General features: G+C 41.6%; 1 non-coding gene across 1 annotated transcript; it reads left to right on the forward strand.

Annotated features, from left to right (window-relative positions):
- The first annotated feature begins 5,076 nt into the window (after positions 1 to 5,076).
- LOC142425156 (U7 small nuclear RNA) lies at positions 5,077 to 5,137 on the forward strand. Its single transcript, XR_012779521.1, has one exon. It is a non-coding gene; the product is annotated as a U7 small nuclear RNA (small nuclear RNA).
- Positions 5,138 to 27,264: the final 22,127 nt, after the last annotated feature.

The raw sequence follows: 27,264 nt of genomic DNA on the forward strand, positions 1-27,264 counted from the left end.
TGCACAAATGCTTTGTAGAATAAGGCAGTAGGTAAATAAAATAAAATAAATAATGGGCTGTGAATACTCTCTTGAGAAATATGTATCTTACTTTGACTAAAAAATAAGAATTTAACTGTTTCAGTTAATTAATATTTTACTAAGAGATAGGAAATGATGGGGAGTGCAGGGTTGGGAGTTATTCACAACAATTTATCTAAAAACTTCACAGCTTCACTTACAAAGAAAAAGCACAAAGATCCATCTATTTTTGTCTGGGCCCAGTTTAATATTTCCATACCTCACCCTTATTTTTAATGGACCGACTGGAAATAATGGGTGTTTTAATTTTGCTAACCCGAATCATTTCTTAATTATATGAAACCAACTCAAAAACATACAGCAGGCTTTTGTTCCTAGGCCACAAAATAGACATCAAGTGGGTAAAAGTGTATCACCACTATTTTGTCTGATGAAGTAGTCATAATTTTTAAACTCTCAAAAATCAACATTTTTCACGATAAGTTAACTGCATGCCATAAGACCAGAAGAGATCACTTTGACTGCCCTATGAAAAGCAGTCCTCTTTAGAGTCATGACTCCAGAACAGGAAGGGCAAGAGGCCCTCGCCTTCCTCTGGGCCCATCGACGCTGGCCGCATGCTGTGAAAGTATCTAGCATCCTGAAGCCCATCAGGCTTGAGTCTCCTGGAAGGGGGAATCCCTTCTGAGTAGGGAGTACATCTGATTCCTCTGTTATTCTGAGGTCTAGCTAGGGTTTTCACATCTATTCAGGTAATTGTTACCAGCATCAATAACTCAGAGCTCTATATCCTCGCTTACAGAAAACTAAAGGGAGGCCCACGGAGTGCGAGGACTTCTTTTAAGTGACCCAGTTGTTTGGAAGTAAGGATGCTGATACTTCTGCTCCCTTACTTTGGATATGACATCCAGAAAGACCAATTGCTAGAAAGGGACATCGTGTTTGATAAAGTTGAGGGCTATTGGAAACCAAGGCAAGCCTCAGTGGGATGGATTGATGCCACAACTCCATAATGAACCGAAGCGTACCAAGATTGTGAAGATGATTCAAACTGGCGACATTTCATACTGTTGTCATGAGTCGGGAGAGACTCGTTGGCAGCCATCAACAGCAATGAACTTGTTTAAAAGCAGGGCAGAATCAAACCACCTCTATTTATCGTCAGGCTGTGGAAAGATCAGCTGGCAAGACTAGGTGCCAAAGTATTGAGCATGGGTTAATGCTCATAGTTTGTATAGCGTCCAATTGCATCAGTTTTTTAATTCGGGACAAGTCAACAATCTGTGCGTAGTGGTGTAAAAAATCTGTACCATGCATGTATAATATCCTTTGCTCAACAGTGTTTTAAATCCTATTGCACTATGATACTATAAATAGAATTCTACTATGCCCCATGGGGGTGATTTATAGTGCTCTGGAATGATAATGTGGCTCTGTCTAAAGTGAACCACGGACATATAGAAACCATAGCTATCTCAGTGGATTTGCGCTCTTACTAAAGCCTACCCCTAATTTAAGGACAATTAAGTCTTCTAACATAGAAGACTTCTAGCTACTCAATATTTGCCATCATGAAGAGGTCACTGAAGATGTGGACGCCACAGCAAAGTGCTATAGCTTGGCTATCAAAAAGAATAGATTTAGGGTCTTAAAGACTTGTCTTCAAACAAGCAGCCATCAGCGTGAGCCATCAGCTAAGTCCACATAGAAAAGGCACACCAGCATGTGCGCTCCACGGAGAGTAAATAATTAAATCAAAATCCAGAAGAGGGACCAGTATTAGAGCCTAAATTCTGAACCCTTGTTTTGAAATGGTTATGGATGACAGTGGGAGCCACGGTCCATTTGCAGGGTTCCCACGTGAATTAAGCCTCCCGTGATGAACTCCCTCTGGTCGTGGACCAGGATACGGATGGCCTTGCTATCAATAGAACGGACTGTAAAGTGAATTAATGTAGGCATAGTTAGATTGTAGATTTGGATGTAGTTAGATGTAAATGCAACTGTAGTTTGACTAAAATGTAACACCTTATTACGTGTTGGGCTGCTAAATGCAAGGTCAGCAGGTTGAACCCACCAGCAGCTCCAAGGGAGAAAGATGGAGCTTTCTACTCCTGTAAAGAGTTACAATCTCAGAAACTCACAAGGCGCATTCTACCCTGTCCGGAAGGGTCGCTTGCTATCAGTCAATAGCATCGATTCAATGGCAGTGGGCTTGGTTTCGGTTTCAGATCAATTTATCTCCCTTTAGACACATTTTAAATTTGTTCCAGTTTTTAATGCTTTCTACTCTCTTTTTTATTGAAGTTTTGCTCTATTTTACTTTGTCATTGTTGTTGATTTGGGGTTTTGTTTTTGTACATTTTTCCATATATTAAATCCAGGATAAGTAAATCTATACAGACAGCAACTGGATTGAATCATTTCTTAGGGGCATGGAAGGAAAGGTTGGGGGTGGGGTAGGGAATGGGAGCTAGCCACAATAAGTACAATAAAGAAGAAAATGTTCTAAAATTGATTGTGGTGATGATTGCCCAACTCTTCTTAATATGATTGAGCTATTAAATTGTATGAATGTGAATTGTATGTCGATAAGAGATTGATAGATAGATAGATGGATAGATAGATAGATAGATAGATAGATAGATAGATAGATAGATAGATAGATAGATATAGATAAATGGGTTAATAGTCAGGTAAGTATTGGATTGTTGACCTCAAGTTAGCGGTTCAAACCCACTAGCTGCTCCACTGGAGCTGTTGGTTCCCACAAAGATGCACAGTCTCATGATGAGTTGGAATCTACTCAGTGCAGTCGGCTATTAGGATCCAGTGGTTCAGGGCACCAAAACCTAAAACCAAATGCACTGCCATCTCATCAATTCCAGCTCACGTCAACCCCAGGTGTTACTGAGCCGTGCTCAATTCAATAGGATTGTCATGGCTGGAGTCTTTATGGAGGCAGATTGTCAGGCCTTTCTTCCATAGTACAGCTGGGTGGGTTCCTTTCAGCTCACAATCAAGAACAGACTGTTTGCATCACCCTACATAGTGGATCCAAATTCAGACACCAGCTATGTTGCCCTGATAAATTGTAACCCTAGTATTTGTTGCCCTGATAAATTGTTGCCCTAGTATTTGTAACACTCAGAGAAGCATAAGCATCTGTAACATAAGCATAGCCAGTAGCTATCTCCTAGGAGTTATACCAAAAATCAAACTCGCTGCCATCAAGTCTATGCCAACTCACAGTGACCCTATAGGACAGGCTGGGGCTGCCACTGTGAGTTTCTAAGACGGTCACTCTTTATAAGAGTGGAAAACCCAGTCTTTCTCCCTCAGACATGCTGGTGGGTTCAAACTGCTGACTTTGCAGTTAGCAGTCCAACAGGTAACCTCTACACCAGGGCTCCTCCACAGGGGCTGTCAGAGCAGACCAGATTATCCAGAGCGAATGAAGCTCAGTGCTGCCACTTGGTGACCAGACAACAAGAAGCTGCTTTTATACAGAGATTTTAGTCTTCAAATGAACAGAAAACAGACTCCACTGAAAGGTACATTTTAAATGTGTACACATATAAGACAGATATATTTAAACATATAATTAAACATGCACACATATTTGGTTTTTAAAATATATATATATAGTCACAGAGTGGAGGGAAAAGTCTGGGGAGAAAGTACTACAAGATATTAAAACAAGTGAATTTTTTTTCACTCCCTGCATATTTGTATAGATTTTCTATAATAATCCTGAATAACAATTTTAATTAAATATATTTATTTGTAAGTAGAAATATGACTTATTCATCTGGCTTAATTTTTCATTCATTTGAGGTAAATCCTAAAATCACTTAAACTTATGAGCTACTGATAATGCCAAGTAATTTGCATTTCCCAAAAACTACTGCTAGAATTTTTGTTTTTATAAATTAACTGGTTTTTGCATGAATTTATTCTACTAAAAAGTTACCATATGCCAGACACTTTGCAAATGCTTTATAAATATTAACCCAATAAAGATAAAGTAATACTATCCTATCTTGGAGGTGAGCTGGGAATAGGTAAGTGTGGGTATAAGACATACATAGTATTTGAAAAAATAAAATGATGGTCTATATTTACTCTTGTATAACCACATTGATTAAAAATACAAGGCAAAGGACCTACTACAGACAAATTGTATGTAATTGTTTCTGTGTTCTTATTAGTATTGCTTTGCAAGACAAAAGGCCATTGCTTAAATGTATATGTATGGTTTTAATTATATACATATATACACACACATAAGAGTCATTCATGTTCTCTCTGTGTTATCTAACTACTTATCAAAATTGTCTAACGAATATATTCCACTAAGGAATGAATAATTCCTTTCCAAATAATTTAAACATGGTTTTAGAAAGCCTAATCTTATAAGGCAAATAATCAGATCTATGGAACTACATAACAGGCACCTAAACATATGATATTATTTTCTCTGCAACCCAAACTACCAATGCTGTTACCTCAGTGCATTTCAAGTACATCATTACAAATACAGTAATAAGATTGAGAAATCGTTCTCATTACCTCCCCCTCACACTCTCCTCTGCATGCATCAGACCCCCACAAAGGCAGCGGCAGAGTTGGGGAAGTGACAGGGGGCCCAGCGGTGGGTACGGCTGGAGCTAGTAGTCAATATGATATACCTCTAGAATCAGGATAATCACCCCGGATAACATGGGAACATCATGGAAATATATGACAGACTATCATTTTTCCTTGCTGTCCCTTATGCGGCTGTGATGGCCATAATTCAACAGTAAATTTGTCGTGGAATCTTCAGAGACGTATGGGGGTGGGGGAGGAAATCCAAGAATACATCTATTCTGGAAGCCTATGATTTGTTCTCTTATGAAGGCGCATATATTCACGACCATATTTGCTTCATCTATAGAAATGGCTACTCTTAAATATCCACACTCCAAAGGCCACCCACACCAGATTTCTAACCTCTGTCACCTGAGTGTTGAGTAATAGAAAGAAGATTTTGACCTATTAAAGTGGGAAAGTAAGTGTTACAGCTCTTTTAGAATTTATCTAGCAGGTTTTCTGGTTTTCCCAGAAAACCCCCACACACCAGTAAAACAGTCATTTAACAAAATAAATAAATAAACAAATAAATAAAAATAAAGTGGGAAAGTATTAGAGAAGGAAGAATCGTGACTTTATTCCTGAGCTAGATACGGGGAGGGGGGAATGCTGTGGAAAAGCCAGTGGACAGCCCGCAGTTGGGAGAGAATTATTGGTTCCCATCCTGCCTCTGTGTTCATGCGGTCCCAAAGATGTGCTCAGGTCTGAGGTTCTCAACAATGAGCATTGTGGCTCAGGAAGCATCAGCGCCGGATCCTCTCCTCTGACATTCCTGCTATCCCTGCGGCGTCCGTGGGTGCACAAACGATTGTATGCTCAATGACTAGCTGAAAGCTTGGCAGTTTGACTCCACCTAGAGAGGAAATGCACCTTGGAAGAAAGGTCTGGCAATCATCTGAAAAACCACAGTCATCAAAAACTCTGTGCAGAGCAGTCCTACTCTGAAGCACTCTAAGTCACAATGGACAAGACATTGGCTGGGGATTTTTATTATTATTGCTGCTGCTGTTGTTGTTATTGTAATTATTATTGTTGTTGTTGTTATTACAGGGGAAGAGGGCTGATTTCAGGGAGAGGAGAGTGTGGCGTAACCAGAGGCTTTATTTTCACATTGAGAAGGAAGAGAGCAGGGAATTACCTCCACCTCCTCCCGGGAGTAAATCGAAGGAGGTTTTCCAACACCACAGGAAAAAAACAAAAAATCCTTCAGAAGCATGTTCTCTGACATCTTTAGAAAGTCCCTGTAGAGATGCTAGAAGGTATGCCAAACACTCACCAGCCTCTGAATCTGACGTGGAGAAGCATTCAGGAAGTAGGGCTGCCAGGGTCTAAGAATTCACTCATGCCCCAAAGGATTTTCTTAAGCCAGACAGTGACTTTCAGGCAACACCAGGATTAGAAACAATCATGGCTCCACTGTTGCAGGTTGTTCTCGCAGGGCTCCATCTACAGACTCTTGGCCCAGGGTCCCCTCCTTCCCAACAGGCTGCCTGCTTCCCAGCAGAGAGGGGGAACCACTGGAAGGTGACTAGAGCAAAGGCGGGCCATGCCATCTGTAGGTTCTAGGCACATCCACCTGGCCATCCGTATGCAAAATAGCTTGAAGATTCACATTAGCGCAACCCAGAATGAATCCAGACCCGGAACTAAGGGAACAGAATGGCAGTGGGGAAATGCTAGTGGTACTTCAAAAATGCTTGTCTGAAAGGCTGCCTGGAAGCAGGGCTGGCTGTAGTTCCACTTCCTGACTCAACCCCTAAGACATAAAGGGGGCACCAAACCCACACCAAACTCACTGCCTTTGAGATAGATGAGTATGTCTCATGGGAGGGACCCTATAGGCCAGAGTAGAACTGCCGCTGGGGGGTTCCGAGACTGTACATTTTTATGGGAGGACAACGTCTGTTTTCTCCCACAGAGCAGCTGGTGGTTTCAAAGTGCGGACCCTGCCGTTCCCAGCACAACTACACCACCAGGGGTCTTCAAGTGGACACAGTAAAATGCTTACGATGGACCACAAGGTTTTCATGGGCTGATTTGGGGAGTAGCTGGCCAGGTCTTTCTTCCTAGTCTTAGTGTGAAAGCACTGCTGAATCTCACCCACCACGGTGACTTTGCCGTTACTTAAAATACCGATAGCATCGTGCCTAATGTCACCGCAGCACATAAGCCACTGCAGTGTTCTTTCTCCCCTCCCTCTCCCTCGTTTCCCCCCGCCTGCCTCCCCGCCAAAATAACAACAACAAAACAATCCTACTTTCACAGAGGCCGCCACTTCCCTTGAGCTGAGGGAATCCCTCTGTGGGAGAGACATGAGACCCTAAACAGACTTTGCTGGCATTTACTGAACATTCATCCTCAGAGTAAAAGCAGGATTTATCATCTGCCCTTGGGAATATTCCAAAATAATTTGGAAACCGCCCTAGCTTATCTTTGCTTCTGACAGGAGCGTATTGTAATATCCTTAACTGTCCTGTCCAGTTTGCCTTGGGTTCAGGATTATCCACCACACTGAAGAGTGCGTCGCTCCAGTCTCCAGTCCTTGCCAACTTCTGTCAACACTTCACCGACTTGCGCGTGATGCTGCGCCATTAGCTTATTCTCAACTCCATCTTCAATGTGGCCAGCAGGCAGTGTTTTCTGCAAAACGCATTGACTCCTGAACTGAAAGGAGAAGAAAGCTAGCTCTCGCTTCCTGTGGGCTTGGGAAGGCTGGGAGGGAGAAGAGGATTAATTGTTCACAGTGCTGTGCATGTGTCACTGACAACCCACCACTGGCTTCCTTCAGTCTCACACCCTTTCAGCGGTAGCGTTTAACACATTGAGACCAGGCGAAGTTTTTTATTGCCGACATCAATAAGATAGGGGGCGGGGAGGCACAGTTTAAAGATGGGAACCTTGAAGATTTATCTCGGCGGTCTGGAATAAGAGTCCAATCATTCCTTTAATCCATGTTGTCATCCCCCTTGGCTTTGGGCTTTACTTTAGACATTTAACAACTCACCCTACTTTAGTAGCAATTATCAGAACCCATATACTAATTCAGCTTAACAAGAACTCTCATCCAAGCCTAGCATGTAGCAAGATCCTGAACCAGGCATTCATAGCAATACCAGATTTCGCAGGCAAATCCACTGTTTTCAATAACTGCAATTTATCGACGATTTATCTTTGAAGGATTGCTGAGAATAAATCAAAAGGGATAATCAGTACATTTTCCTTGAGAGGGAATTATAATCTTAGCCCATCACTTAGCACTAGCTGAAATAGTGGACATAAATTTGTAAAAAAATATATCGTACAAACAATTTCAATTTAGTGAGTAGGCTCAATAGGATTCTTTGAATAGAATCCATGGACACTGAACATCTCCTAGAAACTTTAAAACTATACCAAATCTATCTACATATCCATCCCTCTCTCTATATATATGTCCTCAAATATATTTACCTACTTCTTAGTGAGAATTGTCAATAATTTTCTACTTCAAGTGGTACTTCATAGGAGTTTCATTATGAGAATGTTTTCAGTTAGGGCAACAGCATATCATTCTTTAAAATATCACAAAACATTTTGCTCCTGCAACATCATTCTGTGAGCAGGAAATAAGAATTGCAATGTTTGAAAATAAGAATGTTCACCATACTGAAAGTGAGTCAGGAGAACTATTCTCCCTGATTTCACAAGTGTATCAAACAATTGGGACCTCTAGTCAAGTGATTTTTGTATCTGGAATCATAGCCACCTTTAGAATCATATTCTTAGTTTAATTTTGATACTGAAGCGATTCCAGAAATCCATTAGTCCTGTTTTGGAAGGTTCTGAAACTGCTTTCTCAAGAATGCGCATGTATTCAACATGGTAATACATGTTTGTGGGAACAATTTCTGTGTCCACATAAAATTGGAACTATCATTTCTGTAAGCATTTACATTAGCACATAAATGGTTTGGAATATTGACAGTCAAGAAGCCTGCTTCAGAAAGAGGAGGGCATTCATATTTCATTCTGCAGGAACATTTGTGGTTTTGAAATTTTGTATAAAACGATACACATACTATTCATAATAAATGAAATATGCTACATAATGGTCGTATAAAAATGAAAAGAAATTTGTTCTAGTTTTTAATATTTTCCTCTTTCTTTTCTATTGAAGTTTTCATCTGTTTACTTTATTATTGTTGTTAGTTTGGGGGGACATTTAATGTTTTTCTGTCTATGAAACCCAGGATACATACATCTACAGAGACAGTAACCAGATTAATGGTTCCTTGGGGCTATTGCACGGAAGGTTGGGGACAATGGAGAGCTAATAATGATGAATACAAGAATGAAGACAAATGTTCTAAAAACTGATTGTGGTGATGATTGTACAACTCTTCTTGATGATTAAACTAATGAATGGTATGATATGTAAATTATGTGCCAATAAAAGTGTTGGGTGGGGGGAGATCTGGAGACAGAGCAGAGAAGCAGGGCAAGGTTTGCTCAGTTACAGTCAAGAGCAGAGCTTTTAGATACGACTGCCGGTCTCTTCCTGTCTAGAGCAAAGGAAATGATGGCAACCAAAGACTGAAGGAGCAATTAGTCCAAAGAATGAATATGTCTGGGATCTTAACAGCTGTCAAGCAAACACCAAGATACAAGGTATAACTAGTGGCCTCTTACTGCCTAGAGAAAAGGACAATGAAGAAAGCTGAAGCCTCCAGGAGGCAGTGAGTCCAGAGGACTAACGGGCCACATGAACCATGCCTGCTCGAAGCGAGAACCCAACCCAATGGTGCCAGCAGCTCTGGCCAAGAGCACAATAGAAGGCCGCTGGGGGAGTAAGTGAGAATGGAGGACAGAATCCATATTCACGGAAGGAGCGCCCCTCCGGCACCAACGCTGAGGACAAAAAGAGTATATGGCCTGTTAGGGATGCGGGGTCTGGGATAGGGGTCCCTGTAAGAAAAGGGGAGTGGACCAAAGGATTATAACAGGGCCTGCTTGCTATTTAACAGATGACGCTCATCGACTCTGTGTCAGGACAACCATTAGACTTGGAACTATATGTATGGTCTCCCCCACCCCTTTTGGTGTCTATCAACACAAGATAGGCAGGATAAGCAAGCCCAAGGGGACCGTGATGGACCAACGGTCCCAGGGGGTGGGGGAGCATGGGAGAGGAGTGGGGTGGGTGGGTGGGTGGGCACGATGAGTCAATAATGACAGGGACAGGGGAACAGCAAGGAATCTAAAATTGATGGTGAGGAGAGGGTAGTATTCCTGGTTATGTTTGATCAATTGAAATGTATTCAAGAGGAATTACTGAGAGGTGAATAATTGGTAAACATGATACTGGGGCAGGAGGAAAGAAAAAAGAGAAAGGAAAGTACAAGTAAGTAAAAATTATGTATAGTATGAATATAAATATGTATATATGTAAAAAATATAAAGATAGGTATATTTATATATTATATTTATATATGAAAATACAATAAGGAAGCAGATAGACTTGGGGCCTCTACTTAAATCTCACTTCAATACAAGAAAGGTTTGTTCTAATAATGTGGCAATTATTAGATAAATAATCACCTTCCCAACATGATTACTGAAGACAAAATGGGTACATAAGCAAATGTGGTGCACAAGAAAGTTGATATTAAAATACATAGCATCTGGGGTCTTAAAGCCCACAGAGAAGAAGCACACCAGCCTGTGTGAACACGAGGTGTTGAAGGGACCAGGTAGCAGACACCAAAGAACAAAAACCACCATTGTGTGATCACCTTCCCACATAAACGCTGAACATGAATGTGTGCATAAGTAAGTGTGGTGAAGAAGGCTGATGGTGCCCAGCTATCAAAAGATATAGCGTCTGGGGTCTTAGAGGCTTGAAAGTAAACAAGCGACCATCTAGCCCAGAAACAACAAAGCTCACATGGAAGCAGCACACCAACATGTGTGATCATGAAGGGCCGAGGGAACCAGGTTTCAAGCACCAAAGGCGGTGGGGGTGGGGGGGAAATCAAATCATTGTGAATGAGGGGAACACGTGTTGGGGAACAAATGCCCATCTGTAGACAACTGGACATCCCTTTCAGAGGAATAGTGGAGAGGAGATGAGTCACTCAGGGTTCAGTGTAGTAATAATGAAACTCACAAACTTCCTCTAGTTCTTAAACACTTCCTCCCCCCAACTATCATGATCCCAATTCTACCTTGCAAACCTGGTTAGACCAGAGGATCAACTGTACAGATGGGAACTGGAATCACAGGGAATTCTGGACAGATGAACCCCTCAGGACCAGCGGTAATAGTGGTGATACCAGGAGGGAAGGGGGTGTAGAAAGGGGGAACCAATCATGGGGATCTATATATAACCTCCTCTCTGTGGGGTGGGCAACAGAAAAGTGGGTTAAGGGAGACGCCGGGCAGTGTAAGATAAGATAAAATAATAATTTATAAATTATTAAGGGTTCATGAGGGAGGTGGGAGCGAGGCAGGAGGCGTAGGGGGAAAAAAGAAAATGAGGAGTTGATTCCAGGAACCCAAGCGGAAAGTGAATTTTGAGAATGATGAGGGCAACGAATGTAAAAGTGTGCTTCACACAAATGATTGTAATACAAGTTGTATGAGCCCCAATAAAATGATTTTTTTTAAAAGAATGAAGTCACACAAGCAGCCCTCTGGTAGGGAAGCAACAAAGCCCACATAAGAGAAACACACCAACCTGTGTGCTCATGAGGTGTCCACAGGAATAGGCATCAGAAATTCAAAGACTAGCAGTCATTCAACATGAAGAAGCAAAGAGAAAGTGGAGACTCCAAGCCCGCCTGTAAGATAATGGGAGAGTTACCTCACGAAAGGGCCACACAGGAGGAATGATATATCCAGGGTGCAGTATAACACTGATGAAAAGCATACCTATCCTCTAGTTCTTTAATATTTCCTCCTCTTACTATTATGGTCTTCATTTTCCTTCATTAATCTTGTTAGACCTGCGTATGTTCATATGTATAATTAAGTTTGTTCTATGCATGAAATCCAAGATAGATAACCCTTCAGTAATGGGAGCAAGGATTCCCTGAGGATGTGGGAAGAGAGGGAGGGGAGGGGGACTGATAGCAATAATGACTGTATAACGCCAGTCAAGGGGAACAAATAACAGAATTGTAGGTAAACGGATACATTGGACTGGGTAAGATATGGCAAATAATAATAATATATAATAATAGGGGCTCCTGGCGGGGTTAGGTGGGGGAGAGAAGAGATAAAGGGGAGATGATATCAAAGAGTTCAAGAAGAAAGAAAATGCTTTGAAAATGTTGGTGACAGCAATATACAATTATGCTTGATCTAATTGAATGATGGATTGTTCTGATATTTGTAAGAACTCCCAATAAAATGATTTTTTTAATCAAAAACAACAGACTTACTGGTCTGACGGAGACTGGAAGAACTCCTGATACAACCGCTCTAACACAGCCTTGGAGCTGACGCCCCTCTCAGATGCTACTTTTTAGCCCAATAATAGACTGGCCTATAAATAAAATGAATAAGACTCAGGAGGAGTGAGCTTCTTAAAGCCATCAACTGTAAGAGACCAAAAGGGCAGTAGGAAGGAACTGTTTCAATTGCTCTTACTCTGTGTTTCCAACGTGTCATCGGCTGTACAATTCTTCATAAAAACCCAAAGAGCATCCATAAAAACTATTGTCGTGCTGGTAAATGTTAAACACTCTGCTCTCAGAAAATCCAAAGCATATGCCTGGGGATAACGAATTTTTGTGCCAATGTCTATGGTGTAACTACCTCCAGCATGGTCATTTTCAAACTGCCAACATGACATTACCTGACGCAGAACATAATTTACCTTGGAACAGAGTTTTGGAAATGCTGAGCTGATGTTTCTTTCCCTGCTTCCCAGTCCTATCTCCTGTCCATACATGTTTTCCAGATTAGCATGCTAAGGCCCAGAGAGGTTATATGACTTGTCCAGATTACACAGCTGTTCATCTTCACTGTTATCTAAATTCTAATTTGGAAATCATGTTTTGAACCAATATCATTTTATGTAACTGTTACATTGTGGAACCTAGTGATAAAAAGGGGCCCTTTCCCCCAGAAACATGACTTCCATCCACCTAGCTCTTAGTTGCTTAGCTCCTCTACCTAGGGACTGCATGGTCTGGGCACTATATATGTATTACTCTTATGTCCTAAGATTAATAAGAAGTTAATTTTTTCACTTATCTTGATATTTTTGCTGTTCAAATTCTTCCTCCAAAGCTATAATTTACATTATGCTTTTCCCTCGCCTCATCACAATTTCAAAAGACAAAAATATTTTTGAGATACATGTTGTTTAAGATATAGACTCGGGTTTGTACATATGCCCTTAATATAACATGCATGTAAAATTTTACTGATGATGACTCAATACTCGTTGTTGCAGATTAGCAACAGGAAACTTCCAAAAGTTTGAGCTGAATTCAGAAGAGAGCATGGGACACGGGATATCCTTACTGATATCAGATGGATCGTGATTGAAAGCAAAGAATACCAGAAAGATGTTTACCTGTGCTTTCTTAACTATGCAAAGACATTTGACTATGTGGATCATAACAAATGATGGATAACATTGCAACGAATCGAAATTTTAGAACACTTAATTGCACTCCTGTGGGACCTGTACATAGAGCAAGAGGCAGTCATCCAAAGAGAACACTGGGATACTGAGTGGCTTAAAATCAGGAAAGGTGTGTGTCAGGGTTGGATCTCTTTGCCATACTTCTTAAACCTGCATGTTGAGCAAATAATTCACGGAGCTGGACAATATGGAGAAGAAAATGGCGTTAGGATGGGAAGGAGACCAGCTTGTCAGATACAGGCGGCATAACCTGGCTGGCTGAAAACAAAAAGAACTTAAAACAGTCACTGATGAAGACCAAAATATGAACTGCACATCAACATAAAGTGGACAAAATCCTTACAATTACACCAATAAGTAACACCCTGATAAAGGGAGAGACGATTGATGTTATCAGGGATTTTATTTTATTTGAATCCACAATCAATATCCATGGAAGCAGCAGTCAAGAAAGCAAATGATATCGTGCAAAAGACCTCTGGAGGGCGTGGAAGAGCAAAGATCATCTCTCTGAGGACTGCCGTGCACCTGACCCAAGATACGGTGTTTTCCATCAGCTTGAACATGTGAAAGCTGAAGGGTGTATAAGGAAAACCAAGAAGAACTGATGTCTTTGGATTACGGTGTGGGGTGAGAATGTTGAATGCGCCATAGACTGCAAAAAGAGTGAGCAAATAAGTCCTGGAAGATGTAGATGACGAATATTCCTTAATAGGAAGGATTGTGAGACTTTGTCTCACAAATTGCATGCATAGTATTAGGAGGAACCACGCCCTGAACAAGGACATCATGTTTGGTAAAGTGTCAAAAAAGAGTCTCTCCCAAGAAGAACCAAGACTCAAAGACACCTTTATAATCTTTAACTGAAGCTGCCATTGCTAGAGACCACCCTTCAGCAAGACAGTAGTCCCATAAAATATATAAAATATAAACACCTGAGAGGGATGTATCACCTAGAACAACCAATCATGTAAGAGCAAAAATGACCATATTTCCCCCAAAGCAAATAGAAGACAGCAACAGGAGGAGATCATTGGGTTGAAAGGAGATGGGGAGCCCAGGGTAGACATGGAGAGGCTGGCACGTTGTGGGAAATGCCACCAACGTCACGGCAAGCTTTGTGAATAAACATGAATCTAAAGTGCTCTGCAAAATCATACATAACCCATAATAAAAATATTGTTAATAGAGAAAGAAAGAGGAAGACCCTCAATAGGATTAATTGACATAGGGGCTGCAATAGTGAGCGCAAACCCAGCAATGGCAGTGAGGATGCCCAGGACCGGGCAGTGTTTTGTTCTGGTGTACTTAGGGTTCCATGAGTCAGAAGCTCCTTGATGGCATCGAACAACAACGTGTGTGTGTGTGTGTGTGTGTGTCTGTGTGTCTGTGTGTCTGTGTGTCTGTGTACACATGCACAGATGTATACAGAAGCAGTTAAAATTAATCCTACTTCCTTGGGTCCAAAGATGAGAATATATGTAAATCGGCCTGTATTTGTGGAAGAAGGGCTCCGTGTATAAAAGTGTTTGGCATACAAATCCCACAAGCCTTTCCCTGACTGGCTCCCACTGATCTTCAGACAAGTCCCTTAAGCTCTTACAACTGTGATTTCCATATTCATAAAAAAGTGGGATAATAGTAATCTATCCTTCATGGGCCAGTTGGTCTGGACTACAGAGATTCTGAGAACTGATCAAGTTTGTGAATTTCAGCGTTCTCTTGCTTTGGGCCATTTTCAACATTTTAAGTCACTGAAAGTTGGGTGAGACAGAAACTAGGACTATTTTTTTTCCTTTAAATTATCTCTAGAGTGAAATCACTAAGGTTTTCCCAGTGTCCCACTGGAAATGGGTGCCAAGATTTGACAACAGTGGATAATAATGTAAATAGTATGTGTTGCCACAAGGTTTGCAAAGTGAAAGGATAGTTTTAAAAAACAAACAAGCCAATCTTACATAACTCGATAGACCAGAGGCTTATAAGAAAGCGCTTAATGAAAAGGGAAGGTAAACGGAGCTCCCTGCTGGTCAGGACACTTCCCTCCTGTTCTGGGCCAAAGCACTGTTTACACCTCCAGGAATGCCATTGTGATTAACATTCGTCTATAGACCTTCACTAAGGATGCATTTCTGATCCCCACCCCCACCAGGTCCTAATGAAATTCTACAAAGATCCAGACTTTTTCAACTTGAACTTTTCCCCTGGTTGCAAAATGATTGGCTCCTTTGCTGGAAATTTCTGAAAACAACAGGTAACCGCAGGTGCAAAGGAGAGTTCCTGGGACAGGTGCCCGTGATGCATACTCATCACTCACCCAAGTATGCTCAAGTCAGCTCCCCAAGCAGCTTGTGAGAGCACCATTTTACACGGGACATTTTCGAGAAAATTCTGGAGATTCTATCATAAGAACAGGAAGAAAACTTGTTATGAATTGTAAATAGAACTTTCCTGTTTCCCGTGTTAACAGTAACCCCTATAATGCACATCGTTCTCATTTTCTAGATAAAGAATTTGGGGGTTCAAGAATACGAAAGCCTTAGCCTAGTCCAGAAAGCACTGGAGATGCAAACAGAAAATGTGTGCACCCTCCACCACGCCTAAAACGCAAGGAATAAATATGACATTCACTCCTGGCTACTGCCGTGGCCAACTCTACCAACCAGGGGCCCTACATGGTGAGTAGGCTAAAAGCAATTAGTCAACTTAGCTATCTTTCCTATAAAGGTTCGGTTCCGTTCTTTCACATAAGCCTAGTCCGAAATTACCGTTTCTGAATTCAACTCCAGGCGCACACAGCTTGTGCTCCTAAGGCCATCGTTTGGCTCTTGGCTGTTGAGTTGCATCTGCAGAAATATAGAGGCCACCTAGGACCCAGCTAATTATACCCAGGATGCACACCAGAGGTGAAAAGCCGCCTAGAACTGTTTTTCAATCATCATCTCTCCAACCGAGCGGGTTGAGCGACACTAAAACCAGCAATTAAAAGCCTCAAGTTTAGACATGCATTCCGTTTTCCAAGTCCACACATGGCAAAGGTGAAGTGAATTATGTGGAGATAATTCGCCTGGCTTCCAGGGGAGGGTCCTGCTAACTTCAGGCTGCAGGGTGCCCGAGTTCTCTATTTCTCCTTCCCAGCTGATGGGCTCCTGGCAGAGGTGCCCAATGTGAGCACCTGGAAGGTGAGAGAAGCTGCAGATGGGAAAGCTCAAAAACGCAAAACAGGAAAAGAAAAAACGCAAAACGCTTCAAGATGTTTTCCAGGGGGCCAGCCACGTCGGTAGCACATGCCGTGTTGCTGCCACACCAAACGTTTCCTCCTCGAGCTATTTTCAAGGGTAATTATGAAGTCACACTCGCCTCATATTAAAAATAATGGAGATCTTACTGTGGCGCTTACCTACTTAAATTAGACCCCGCTAGCCGGCATCTTACCGGCGCGACCGCAATGGGAGCCGGCAACTCTCCTCCAGGCTGAATTCGAACCGCCCCTTACACCTCGAGTTGTGTGGGAACACCTCCACGGTGTTTCCAATTAACTTTGTAAGTTTTTAATCAGTGACAAATGCATCTTTGTAAATTCAATTTACCTTTTATTGCAGCGCTGTAAACCGTCTTGCAGCGTTCCGGTACTTTGTGAACCGTTTACTTGCTACTGACATAAGACAGCTGGTGGACCTACAACAAAGGCCCAGCTTTATGGCTTACCTGAATTAGGCTGTAGGTGAAGTCATTTAGGCCCAAAGAGAAGCTGGGGGGCGAGGGGGGCGCAGAGAGAGATGGCCCTGCAGGATCCGCACACCAGTCTGCTGCTCGGACGCGGGATTTCCAGCCCCAGGGACTCACTCCATTGGGGTTGAAACTTGCAAAATGTAGAAAGGTGGAATAAGTGAAAAGGTCAGGCACATTTTATTAATAAATTCTTACTGCTATTTGTTGTTCTTTTTAATCGGCTTCAAACACGCCCCGTTAAAAGAGCCATGGGTGACCAGACGGTAAATCTGCTGGAACTGCAAGATGCTGAAGGAGATACTTCTCTATAAACACGGCCTGGCCCATCGCTGACACATTCTTGCAGGTGCAAGAAAAGCCCGCTTAATTTCGAACGGGTGGCCAGGAACACGCGGAATAAAATAGTCCTTTTATAAGATCTCCAGATTATAGAGTACGTGAGCTAATTGTACCCTCAAAATGTGTGTGTGTGTGTGTGTGTGTATCCTTGCTCCTAAAATAAGAAAAAAAAATTAGGGTAAGAGTTGGCCTCTGGGTTTGGGCTCGTGTAGTCCCCTAGGATGCCGGCGTAGGTGCGCTTGGCCGACCACGCCTGACGGCTGCAGTCATCGGTTGCTGTCATTTCAATTCAGGTTCCTGTGAGGCCATGTGCACCAGTGACTAACTCATTGTAAGTAATACAATCATGAGATTTACCTTTCGTTACATATTTTATACAAAACCATGTGTTTTTGATAAAGGCAGCACGTTTGCAGGTGGCAATTTTACTGTTTTCCCAAAATTCCAAATAGTTATCTTTGTCTTACTTTGAGGTTGTTCCCTCGCTCGTGAGCCCTGGTGCTGCAGTGAGTTAGACAGCGGGCTGCCCCGTGCGAGGTCGGCAGCGGTGAAACCATCTGCAGATAAAGGGGGGCTTTCTACTCCCACGAGGATTTGCAGCCTGGGAAACCCACCCGGCACTCCTACTCTGTCCCATAGAGTCGCCACGAGTCCGAACGGACTCGGTGGCCATGAGGGTGTCTAAGACCTTTGGAATTCAGGAGATAGACCTGTGCCTTGCTGTTCTCAAGTTGAAACTATTGTAAATATTGTAATTTGTCAGGAAGCTGTTGGACCTTGACCTTGCTTAAGCCCATGCATCCACTCATTCATTCATTGAGCATATCAGGCACCTCATGGAATAGTGCCCAACTTTGGAAAGTAAAGATAAGACTGTGAAACGCTTCACGATGTGGATGCACCTGGGGAACATTATTCTGAATGAAACTAGTCAAAAGGACAGATATTATATGATACCACTGGTATGAAAATAAACTTCAAGGTACAGTTGGGGGGTGGGGTGAAGAGGAGATGGTGTCAAGGAGTCCACGTAGAAAAAGAATGTTCGGAAAAGGATTGTGGTAGCAAATGTAAAATTCTGCTTGATGTGATTGAACTATGGAATGATATGATTCAATGAAAATAAAATTGACATATGACTCATTGCGAATTTTAAAACAACATTTTTAAAAAATAAAATAAACATCAAGAAAGAGTTTTTCCATGAAAAGAAACAGACTTCGAGGGTTACGAGGTTGTTGGAGGGGAAAGGAAAAGCCACAGGCTAGAGAGGATGGACAGGTACTGATTGAGATGAAGGGAAAGAGAACACCCAATAGTGTGTGTGTGTGTGTGTGTGTGTGTGTGTGAGGGGGGGTCGAGGGGGGGTTAGAAACAGGGCAAGACAATGAGAGGCTTGATGAGTGGTTGAATGTGAAACTGATGCCCTGTGAGCTTTCACCTAGTTCACAATCAAAGGTTAAAAATATATTCATCATGTAGCTAATATCTCCCATCAGCTCAATGGCAATAGGTAATACTGGAATGGACAAAGAGTGAACGAGATGTGACCCCTCTCCTCAAGACCAGGAATTAAATACGTACAAAATATTTCAGGCGTGTATTTCATTTGCATATTAAGATATTAATTTAGACATGTGTTAAAAAATCAGCCTAACCTTTTCATTGAATCTGTACGTTATGACATTTCCAAGTGACTTAGTTAGGCTATTGTGCCAACCTGGCCAATAAACACATGTGGGGTTAATTGAAGGTTGGAGGGATAAATGGCTCCGTGAGCCTCACCTTTCAGTTCTTGAGTCTCTTGCTTTCTGATGGTCGGACCAGGGTGCAGCTGCCTTAGCGGTTCCCTGCTTTAGCTGACAAGGCTCACTTCCTGCAAGACATCCCCAAGGAGAAGCCACATTGACCTACCCCGATGCAGCCCTGGGTGCTGGAGCAGCCGTGTGGGGACCCCTGCCAGTGCTGAGATGCTTACACATTCACTGACTCGGCTTTCCTCCTGCAGTCAGCATCATTGTGTCTGTTTTGTGAGATGGAGGAGGATTTGTGGACTGGTGTTGGACATATGGATTAATATTGGACTTGTGGGATTGGGCAGCACGGGGTTGGGATGTTTTCTTGATGCACACTTAACCTTTATATAAAACTCTCTCTTATACATGTGTTGCTGTGGGTTTGTTTCTCTAAAGTACCCAGACTAATACACTAAGCCATAGGCAAGGTTTCTTTGACCTTTCCTGAAGGGCACACTCTGGATATTCTGTCTAGACTCTTCTGAGTATGTCACAGGGGGTTATGAAGTCTTCATAATCATTTACACAAACTAATGCTATATACAAACTAATACTATATACATGCTAGTGAACATATAGCTTTGATATCGCTATCCTGTTTTCCCTTGTCTCTTTAATACATGTTATTAAAGGAATAAGGAAATGCTTAACAGATTCCTATACAAGGATAAGTCAAAAGTGTGGTGACTGGGGTTCTCTTTCACACATGCACAATGTCTTTCCAGATACAACATACCTACACATGTCTCTGTGACCAGTGAATGGCTGCAGACAAGTTCTCTCACTAACACATTTCTCTCAGTCTCAATAAGGTACTTAAAAAAAAAGTTCAATCAAAACAATGGCTTGGATTTGTCTTGGGGGGTGTATGTTTTTCTGTCTATTAAAGGCAGGCTAGGTAAATCTGTAAGAGACAACAACTGGAGTAATGGCTTCTCAGGGGCGTGGCAGGGGAAGTTGGGAGTTATAGCAATGAGTCCAGGGAAGAAGAACATTCATGACCTCAGTTCTGCCTTTCAAATCTGGCTAGCCCAGAGCATGTACACTGGTACGTTAAGAGCTCTCCATACTCAGAATCCAGGACAGATAAACTCCTCGGGACAAACAATGAGCGTAGTGATACCATGAGGGGAGGGGGAAAGTGGGGGAAGGAGAGGGAGAACGGGGGAACTCATCGCAATGATCGATGTGCAACCCCCCCCCACCCCTCAAGGGGATGAGCAACAGAAACATGGGTGAAGGGAGACAGCAGATGGTGTAAGGTATGAAAATAAAAACAATTTATAAATTTATTGGGGGACGGACAACAGAAAAGTGGGTGAAGGGAGACGTAGGACAGGGCAAGATATGACAAAATAATAATTTTATAAATTATCAAAGGTGCATGAGGGAGGGAGGGGAAAAATGAGGAGCTGATGCCAGGGGCTTAAGTGAAGAGCAAATGTTTTGAGAATGATGAGGGCAATGAATGTACAAATTGTGCTTTACACAATTGATGTATGTATGGATTGTGATAAAAGTTGTATGAGCCCCTAATAAAATGATTTGAAAAAAAAGAAAAAATATATAAATTATATCAAGGGATCACAAGGATGGGAGGGTGGGGGAAGGAGGGGGGTAGAGAGAAGCTGATAACAAAGGATCAAGCATAAAGAAAATGTTTTGGAAATGATGATGGCAACCTATGTACAAATGTGCTTGATATAATTGATGTGCGGATTGTCATAAGAGCTGAAAAAGCCCCCAATAAATTGTTTACTACAAAGAAGGAGAAAGAACATATTCTAAGATTGATTGTATAACCTTCTCGATATGGTTGAACCATCGAATTATATGATATGTGAATTATATACAGATAGAACTGTTTAAAATAAGGGGATCTGAGGTGATCTGCTGGATCAGTTAAATTCAAGACAGAAAGGTCAGATCAGAAGATTATGGAGATTCTTTTAGGGGAGGTCCCAAGAGGTAATCTTGAGTAAGAAGAAATTTATGGAATAGATACCTTTCGATCTTAAAAAAAAAAAGAAGAAGTAATCTTGATAGATTTTCCCAAAGGCATAGGACAATTATGGGGCTTATCACAAAAAAATGTCTTAAGAAAGTGAAAAATTACATTGGTGAGAAAAAGCAAAAAAAGAAGTCCCAGCAATTTTTTTTTCATCAAGAGAATGCACCTCTTCATTCTTTTTTCAAGAGTACCACGGGGTGTCCTACAAGATTTTCACTTTCTTCTTTTGCAAATCACTTGTTCATATTCTTTCCCATTTTTGTTGTGTTTGTTGTTGTTTGTTTTTTATATTCTAGTGATCATCTTTAGAGTATAGATTTATTTTGTACATCACCAGTAAAGGGTATTAACTAATTAAGAAGGCCCTCTTTTTTGTGTATTTAACCAATGATTTTATTTTTAAGTGTACCAATTAGGGAAATTATTTGTAGTCACCATGGGAGGCAGCCGTCATGATTACCCAGTTCCAAACGTTTTTTATCTTCCCAAACAGAAACTCAGCTCCCCTTAAGAACCACTTCCCCACCTCCCCACAGGCCCTGGTAAACATTTTTACCTTTTGTTTCCAGTTATTTGCCTGTTCTAGACATTCCATATAAGTGACCATGCAGTATTTGACCTTTTGCATTTCACTGATGTCACTCAGGGCTCAGGGGACTTTCAGGGTTCATCCGTGCTGCAGAATAAAGTAGTGTTTCATTTCCCTTTATAACTGAATAATTTTCCACTGGATATTTGTTATCACTTTCATTTGTTTATTCATCTGTTGGGAACACTGGCTTGTTTCCACCTTCTGGCTATTGTGAATTGTGCTTCAAGGACATCAGTGTATTTTGGTGAACAATGATTTATCTCTTCAGTAGCCAAGTTTTCATTCCAGAAACCCATCCTTATGTGAAAACTGTTTGTTATTACACTTAAATGCTGTTTCTTCTTGCTTTACGCTTCCATGCTTTGTTTTATAGAAATGATTTCTCCCATTTCAATATACACTGGAATTGAAGAGTCCCTCCCCTCCAAAGTAACAAAGAATCCTAGTTTTATTGCAAAACAAGCTTCTATTTTAAGAAAGTAGATTAATTTTCTTCCTACTGGACTGTTCCAATTTAACCCATCTTGCAGTCAAAAGGTGTTGGCCATAATTTATGCTTAACTTTGAAAATAAAGGGAAGGGGCCTTCTGGTGACGGCTCTAACCTAAGAAGGGGCTTATGGTATTGTATGTAATATACAAATGGCTCCCATTAAAACACATCTAAAAGAAGGTTTGTATACATTCTGTATTATTTGGTGTGAAAAGTTCCAGATCTTGATGTCATTAGTCAGGGATCATTGGGAGTTATCATTTCAGATTCCAGTCATGGAATATTTTGAAAATCAATGAACATTGGAGGTTTCACTTCCTCCTCGTCCAAATGAGGGGGTGAGGGGCGGTGGGGAGAAAATCCCCCCGGCATCATCAGGCATTCACAGCACACCCACATCTGGGATCATCTGCAATCGCTCAATCAATAGACAAGAGTAATGTAATAATTGCTGCAACATTTTCTGTAATTCCTCATTGTGGTAGTAACAGCATTTCAATAATATTCAGAGACACTATTTATGGTGCTTAAGGTAAAAGGTTTCTGCCCATGTTCAGAATAACAAAATCCAATGCCAATACTTAACCCTTGATGTGGAACAACCCTTACTGAAAGTAGATATAGCTAAGCCCTTAGTATAAATTTAATTCATCAAATACTGTTTATCCGAGGTAATAGTCACAGGAGGTTGAGCCCCAGGCATATTAGCAGGAAAAATGGGACCTGATGACCTTTAATAGGAGACAGTTTAATTACCACACGATAGCAATATATAATGGAAGATTATACAACAATTAAAACATGCAAGCAAGGAAGTTCTCTATGTACTGATATGAAAAATCTACATGGCCTTTTCATGAATGAACAAAGCAAAATGCAGGACAATGTGTATATAGAGAGCTATATTTTTTGTAAAAAATTAAGGAGATTATGAAAATAATGTTTGTATTTATCTTTGTATTCATAAGTAAATTCTTAAGGTTATATCAAAAACTAATAACATTTTTACTTGGTGGGGCAACTAGATGGAACAGAGGAGGGAGCACAGACATTCATCTTCAAGCCAGGTGATTGTATTGTTACTCAATAAGCTAAAGGTTATAAAAACAGCATGGGAGCAGCATGATGCCTCCTTGTCTAACTTCACAAGTGGGGAAGGAAAATCATTATCCGCATCAACAGCCCAAGGTTGGTTCATAAGAAGTGGCAGTCAGACATACCACCTCTCTTTAAGCATCTTTGCGATTCTGACAGCCATCCCTCCTACCCCACTCTCTCTTTTTCTAATGGGGTCAATAATTCATTGCAATCATCAGACAGAAGTCATAGATAATATTCATGATAATAGGCTTTATTTAAGAAATAGGAACTCACTGCCATCGAGTCAATTCTGACTCGTGGAGACCTTATAGAGAAATAGCAGGCTATAATTCAGCATCAGAAACAACAGAGAATACAGTTCTTCGCTCAGGACAGACTCTTCTCAGCAGTGTCGCTGGCTTGCACAACCTCAAACTCTTGCCCTTCAGGCAACTTGGGCCTCTTGGGCTGGACCTCTATCTTGCCTGGTCATGTGTTATAAATCTAACTACATGAATAAGTGCCCAGAGGTACTCACTATGCCAGCAAGCTCTCTCACACTGTGGGCCCCCAAACCAACTATCCCTCCTGCCTGTCTCCTGGTTCTGCTGCTTCTGCTGCTGTCATTGCTTGGCCACTGCTTCTCACATCACTCTCCATCTCCACTGTTACAGCTCTCTGTCGCCTGAGTCAAGGCGATTTCCAGTGCAGGGACCCCCAAGTACAAAGGATGCACTCTGCTCCCATCACTTCTTGGTGATAGTCAGGTCTCCCTTTCCACCTTATTTTAAGACTCACAGGATGGCAAACTGACACATTCTTTCATCGGGGTTTCATACACCTTATTTACATGGCCCTGCCCATGCAAGGGGAGCGTGCCATGCATTTTATTTGCATTCTTGGCAAGCTGTTCATCCTTCTTGGTGTGCCAAAATCACCTTAATTGTCCCAGCCAGTCACTTGATGAGAATTACAAAACCATGGCTAGAGTGATCATAGAAAAACAATCAATTGCACCATAATTGTTTAAATAATGTAGCTACTATTAATGGGAACTCACTAATTTAAATAAATTCCCAAACAGAAAACCTCAAACTCACTGCCATCAAGTCCATTTGGATTCATAGGGACCCTACAGGACAGGGTAAGACTGCCCCTGTGTGTTGTTGAGAGTGTAATTCTTTATTGGAGGGGAAGCTTAGTCTATCACCCATGGAGTGGCTCTTGGTTTCAGACTGCTCATCTTTTGGCTAGTAGCCCAATGCATAAGTACTATGCCACCAGGCATCCTTAAATAAACACAAGTGTGGTCCAAAGGGTTCAAGGAACATCTAATTAAAAGATAATGCAATTTTTCTAGAACTTTTTGAAACCTCCCTCACATAATGTGGCCATGTTGTGGAATATTATGTGGCCATAAAGCAGCATGAGGATGCTCATTGTGTATTGATATATAAAGATCTCTCAGTTGTGTTATTATGTTTACAAGGACAGCCATCTGCAGAATGATGTCCTTCATACGCTACCACTTGTGTGGAGGAAGTGGGAATACACCGTTTATTGGCTTGCACACGATTCATTACCACTGAAAGGACATGAATAACGGTGGTTGGCTAGGCTTGGGCTGGAAAGGAAACGTTCATTGAGTATCTTTTTCCGGTTTTGTTTTGGCATCACTTGGAGATTTGATCTTTTAAAGAAGTAAGTTCAAAAAGTTTGAAAATTAGCATTTAATTATATGTGCAGCTTGTTTTTCCCCAAGGGAAGGAATAAACGAATCAATAACTCTCAGAACTAGAGAAAGGAAGGGTAATCTAAAAAGAGTCAAACCCTTGCACAAGATATGCAAACAAGCTAATCTATCAAAGTACTGCTATTTCGTCATATTTTGTTCCTATAACCCTTTGACTGTAGCATATCACCACTGGTTTTAAATTTTACCTCGATAAAATTGACTGAATTCACCTCTTCCCAGGTATACAAATAAAAATCATGCTCATCTCTCCCACCCCCAAGTGGGACTGGGACTGTGTAATTTAAGTTTTGCCTAGTTCATGATCACTTTCAAGTAAATGATGCATTTTAAGTAGCTGCTTTTCTTCTCCTGGTGTGTCAGTCATGCAAATTAGTCAGACCTCCCTAAAAAGGTGGCCTCTTAGAAGTCAATTGTTAAAGTAAATCCTTCACAGGGTCATTACTCCCTGTACAGTGTCCGGAGGCATGTGACCAGTGTGAAACGCCCACCCTTCCACTTGGCGGCGGAGCGCCCAGGAGTTTGCATTCAGACAGAGCAGGCATCTTCCTTTGGTCCTAGTCTTTCATTTCCTCGGGCAAGTCATCGAGCCACTACGAGCCTCAGTTTTCCTTATCTATAAAATGGAAACGAGGCTGCTCGTTCGTGGGGCTGTTGTGAGAATTCAGTGAGGTGCTAGTACGATGCCAAGGAACCCCAGTGGCACTGGGTTAAGTGTTCTGTTGCCAACAGAAATGCTCACACTTCAAGCCCTTGGGAGAATAATATGGCGGTCTTGGAAACCATATGGCTACAGCTTTAATCCATAGTAGTTGGGGTCATTACAGGTTTTTAAATCAACTCAACAGCATGAGTTGTTTTTGTTTTATTTCTGTGTGTTTGCTGATTTTTGTTTGTTTGTTTTGTTTCTTTTTGCTAGTACAATGTCCAATACTAGGGTGATCTATAGTCCTCCTATATCTTGGTCTGTCCTTGTAAACCTTGAGAGCCTTACATTCTGAGAAACTCTCCAGTTCTGGGCAGGACAGGACAGTTAGTCACCATATCTGATTTAAAAAAAGAAGTATTCAATGAATATGAATTAAAACCTTGCTAGTTTAGACTAAGGGGGGCAGTAGCATCCACAATAGGTTTTTGGTTTTGGTTTTGTTTCCTTTATCTTGAGGGGATCCAGTAAGAAGGGTACAAAAAGCTCAGCTCCAGAAACGAATAGATAATGGCAGTACAAAATTCGCCTATTAGTTGACCTGGGAGGCAGATGGCCAAGTTTCTTACTTCAGACTCCGTCAGCTGTCCACCTGTGGACCACCTGTGCTACTGGGCCTTGGTTTTATCATCTGTGAATAGAAAGTTTCCACCATGTGTCTGTACTGATCACATGATATGTAGCTGGCATGTTGTAACGTGTAACTGATCACACATTAGTAGCTAGCATGTTGCTGGGATGCTAGAAGCTCTGCCACCAGTACTTCAGATGCAGCAGGGGCACCCCTGGTGGACCAGTGTCAGTAGCACTTCCATACTACCTCAAATGACCTGGTCCTCTATTGCTTAAAGAAATGGACCAGAATATTGTCTGCGACAGTGCCAGAGATGAGCCCCTCGGATTGAAAGACACTCAAAATATTCCTTAAAAAAAGAGAGAGAGATGCCTCCTTGAAGTAGAGTTAACTAGAATGATACGGATCTAGAAAGGCTTCTAGGAGATCCACATGCTGATGAAGCATGAGTCAAAATGAGAAGAGCAAGCTGAAAACATCCCATTAATAATCAGAACATGTAATCTATGAATCCAGAAAAGGTAGATGCCATCAGAAATGAAATAGAACACGTTAAGGTCAATATTTCAGACATTAGTAAGCTAAAATGGACTGGCATCGAACTACTTGAATTGGATAATCATATGGTTTAACGTGCCAAGAATGACAAATTAAAAAGGAATGGCATCACATCATTGTCAAAAGGACCTTGCAGAGACTCTGGCAAAGATGGCACCCAGGTAAGCAGCTTACATCTGGAACTCTGTGGCGATAGGTAAATTTACCGATTAGGAGATCAAGTGGGAGATTCAGGTAAGTGAATTAACTCCTGTAGCAATCCAGAGTAGCCCTAAGACCAGGGAGGTGATTCCCCCCCCCCCATCCCAGCTAGCCCCACTCCAGAGCCCCTAGGCTCTGC

The sequence above is a fragment of the Tenrec ecaudatus genome, chromosome 13, assembly GCF_050624435.1.
Source record: "Tenrec ecaudatus isolate mTenEca1 chromosome 13, mTenEca1.hap1, whole genome shotgun sequence".
NCBI lineage: Eukaryota > Metazoa > Chordata > Mammalia > Afrosoricida > Tenrecidae > Tenrec > Tenrec ecaudatus.